General features: G+C 41.7%; 1 protein-coding gene across 1 annotated transcript in view; it reads right to left on the bottom strand.

Moving 5' to 3' along the window:
• LOC108293801 (cytochrome c oxidase assembly factor 1 homolog) overlaps positions 1 to 3,873 on the bottom strand; it is an 87,742-nt gene extending 83,869 nt beyond the window's left edge. Inside the window, exon 1 of the mRNA XM_017515374.1 lies at positions 3,788 to 3,873. The gene's annotated coding sequence lies outside the window, so the exon portion shown is untranslated. The remainder of the gene's footprint in view (positions 1 to 3,787) is intronic.
• Between the last annotated feature and the right edge of the window lie 551 nt (positions 3,874 to 4,424).

Raw genomic sequence — 4,424 nt, 5'->3', positions numbered from 1 at the left:
AAAAAAAAAAAAAAAAAAAAAAACCCCACAAAATTTAGCTGGACATGGTGGCGGCCATCTGTAATCCCAGCTACTCTAGAGGCTGAGGTGGAAGAATTGCTCGAATCCAAGAGGTGGAGGTTGCAGTGAGCGAGATGGTGCCATTGTACTCCAACCTGGGTGCCAAGAGCAAAACTCTGTCTCAAAAAAAAGTTTTACATATATATATTCATAACATATAAAAATATATATATATATTTACTACTACTACTGCCTTTTAACCAATGAAATAAGAAAATAAATACAAAACAATGTCAACAGGATTTTATAAAACTACTTTTTCCGGCCGGGCGCGGTGGCTCAAGCCTGTAATCCCAGCACTTTGGGAGGCCGAGGCGGGTGGATCACGAGGTCAAGAGATCGAGACCATCCTGGTCAACATGGTGAAACCCCGTCTCTGCTAAAAATACAAAACATTAGCTGGGCATGGTGGCACGTGCCTGTAATCCCAGCTACTCAGGAAGTTGAGGCAGGAGAGTTGCCTGAACCCAGGAGGCAGAGGTTGCGATGAGCCGAGATCACGCCATTGCACTCCAGCCTGGGTAGCAAGAGTGAAACTCTGTCTCAAAAAAAAAAAAAAAAAAACTACTTTTTCCAACATGCCCCAAATAATACAGAACACAATAGTTATACTCAACCTCTGCATATATTAAATCTTCAAATAAATGCCTGCTAGTATGAAAAAAGTAACTTCTCTTCGGTAACCAACTGTCCAATATGGCTATCACGAATCTAATGTAGTATATGAAATATAAACAAGAGAATAAAATAATAACTTCTTGGAGTCTGTTTAAAATAGAAAGTTAAATGAACAAAGTTTAGATCGTGGCATATTTTTCAAGGCAGAAAGATAGGAAGGTACCAATGTCTGAAACAATGAACACCATTAGACTTAATATAATACCAGGGACTCAGATGTCACACTAACTGGGAACTACTATGTCAATTTCTATAACTCCTATAATTTAAGAACAATATCCTAAACTACAAGCCAGAAGCCTTTTAGAGAAAAAGTCCTGACTACACAAAAATTTAAAACAGTATAGTAAAAAATATAAAAAATTAACTAAATAGATGGAAAATATCTGCCACATATCTAACAGTCAATGGCTTAATATCCCTACACAAAGAACTCCTAAAAATCAATAAAGACAAAACTCAATAGAGAATGGACAAATTATAAAGTTTCCCCTTGCTTCATTTTTCAAGTCTTAAAATGCTCCTCACAGGTTCTTCACAGCATTTTTCCTGGGCCTGGCCTTCCATGTAGTTGTTGGAAAAACTTCACTCTGTGAACTACAGCCACACACCCATAAGGAGGTCTCCAGGGCTACTAAAAATTAATCTCATGTGCTTTTCATTTAAAAGAACAGTAGCATAATCTAAAAGACTGGCACATATCTGATAAATGACTTGTAACTAGAATATATAAAGAACCCTTGCAACTTAATTACAAAAAAGACAACCTAATTTAAAAATGGGCAAAGGATCTGAGTAGACATTTCTCCAAAGAAGATATACTAATGGGCGATAAGCACTCGAAAAGATGCCCAGCATCATTAGCCATCGGGGAAATGCAATTCAAAACCATAATATTTTCAAAAAGTTAGGAGATGTTTAATGGTCACAACACAAAGAAAAGACGAATGTTTGAGGTGACGGACATGCTAATCACCTGATTTGATCATTACACATTGTATACATGCATCAAAATATCACTCTGTAGTCCCTAAATATGTACAATTATTACATGTCAACTAAAAAGAATGAAAACACAATGACACTTCACACCCACTAGAATGGCTAGAATTAGAAAGACAGATAATGACAAGTGTTGGCAAGGAGTAAGAAATCAAAACCCTAATACACTGGGGGTAGGAATGTTAAAAAGACGCAAACTGGTGCTTTGGAAAACAGTCTGATCATTTCTTAAAATGTTAAACAGAGCTACCATGACCCAGCCATTTCATTCCTATGCACATACGCAAGAGAAATGAAAACATGATGTCCAAACAAAAACTTGTAGGTGAATGTTCACAGCAGCATTATACATAAGAGCCAAAAGGTGGAAACAATCCAAATGTCCACTAAAGGAAAATAAATAGTGGTAATACCCATAAAAGACTATCCAGCAATTTTAAACAATGAAGTAGTGACACATGCTATTAAACACAACAAAGATGAACATGAATGTTAATTAAAAGAAGCCAGTTGAAAAAGACCACACGCTGTCTGATTTCACTTACATGAATAATCCAGAATAGTCAAATATACGGTCAATTTACAGCTGCTTAAGGCTTGGAATGGGGAGTGGGGACGGGGCAGTCAGGAGAGCCTGCTGAATAAGCACAGGATTTCTTTTCGGAGTGATGAAAATGTTATAAAATTGTTCCGACAGGCTCTCACAAATTGAATACGACATATTAAACATGAATGAAATAATGTGAGAATAACTTCTTGGAGTCTGTCTGAAACAGAAAATTAAACCAACTAATGAAGTAGAAGAAGATTAAAGCATGTTTTGTAGTGATGGTTGTACAAGTTTGTGAATGTACTAATCGCTGTACGTTTTAAATGGTGAATTCTATGGTAAGTGAATTATGTGTCAGTAAAGTTTTTTTTTTTTTTAAAGACTGAAGACTGTTTTGTTTTGTTTTTTTCCATTTTATCCTGTTTTTAAAACAGTGCCCAGCAATATTAGGAATTCAATTGATTTCTGTCTGAATGTTAGAACAAAAATAAAAACGTGGGTAAACCATATAAAACTTTGCCATATCTAAAGTGATTAAACTATTGTAGACTGGCATGGTGGGAGCATAATACACATGTACCTGCAGGCGTGTTTTCCATGAAAGGACCAAAGACTGAAAAATTCAGCAGAATCAAGACCCTGAAGGCCCTTGAAGAAGGTATGTGTATTCTAAGAAATGTGTATTCTCCTGAAGGCAACGGGAAGGACAGGAAGTTCTGAGGGCAGAAATACACAATCAGATCTATGTTTAAATGTGCAAGTGTAAGCGGAGGGTTGCTACTTCTATACGCAAGTGACCCGCCTTAGAAGTAGGGCAATAGCTCTCCGGGGAGAATGCGGAGGAATTAGGGGAAGACTGGAGAGGCAGGTTATCAAATTATCATAATCTCCATAGATTTTTTAAAATTACACAGCACCCACCCCCAAACACACACACAAGCACTCATATATACATAAATACATCCAATGTGCCCTACACGGAAATCACTTCTGTAGTCAGCCCCTGTTGGGGAGGGGAGGGTTCTGCTCTTCAACTGTGGCGGAGACAAAAAGTATTATGACCACTAAACCACAATATTCTTTCCTACAATAATTTGGGCAGCGTACTCCTCAAGGTGTTGAAATTTAGGACTACCAACAAAAATGCCCGGTCCCAGCTCTTGGAGAGGACCCCCAACTCTTTACGGTGTGCTGTCGGGGATGATCAGCAAAAACTGCAGGACAGGGCCCTGGTTAGCTAGACACAGCCTCCTAACTCCGAGCGCGCGGGGGCACTGGTGGCATCCAATTCGAGGAGCTACCGCTGGTTCCCAGGCCCCAAAGAAGCAGCGCAGGGAGGTAGCCACCCGGCGCCGGCGCAAACCTCCGCGAGGTGACCCCTGAGGAAGTCTCCAAGCAGCAACTCACCCCGCGCGCAAACGCAGCCGCCCGGATTGCGGGTACAAACGCTCCTTGCGAGGGTGAAGACGGAGACTCTTACACCCGCGGGAGACTAACCTGTGAGTGACAAAAACACCACGCCGTAACAACCTTGAGGAGTTCTTCAGGGTGCAGGGAGAGGCCGGTAAATGCGCGCGGGTCGGCGCGCTAGCGGGAGAGCAGTCGAGACTTCCGGCGTCTGCGGCCCGCCCGCTAGAGCGTCGAAGCCTGGCAACCGAAGGCTTCAGCTCGCTTCAGGTTCTAAATGCCAACGTGGGTCCTCGGGCCGGCTGATCCAGGGCTTAGGTCGCCGGGGCTTGTGCCTTCTGCTTCTCAGACGCTCGGACTCGCGTCGGGAAGGGATTCGCCTCCCCTGGTCCCCGCTGTTTTTTTTTTCTGCGTCCGGTTATTGCATATGCATTCAGTGCAGTACCACTAGCCCGGGAAATTTAAGCCACAGGCTCACGTTGCTCCTCGCAGCGATGCGGCGCTTCCGCTGGCCTCCAAGGACCAGAAGCCCGGGGCCAACTGACCCCCACTTTAGCACTGAAATCCATGCTGCCCCCTTCAGCTGACAAATTTGCCAGCACTAAATTTTATTTTATTCTACAATTAAGTGCCCAGTTAACGGGGAGTACGGAGGTAAGAAAATTTCAGAAGTCAGGCGGATAGCATTTACCTCATAAATTTTTTTTTTTTTTTTTTTTTTTTTTTT

Source organism: Cebus imitator, unplaced genomic scaffold, assembly GCF_001604975.1.
Source record: "Cebus imitator isolate Cc_AM_T3 unplaced genomic scaffold, Cebus_imitator-1.0 Scaffold548, whole genome shotgun sequence".
Classification (NCBI taxonomy): Eukaryota; Metazoa; Chordata; class Mammalia; order Primates; family Cebidae; genus Cebus; species Cebus imitator.
The sequence above is the reverse complement of the archived record's forward strand: the minus strand, read 5'-3'. Positions and strand labels throughout refer to the sequence as shown.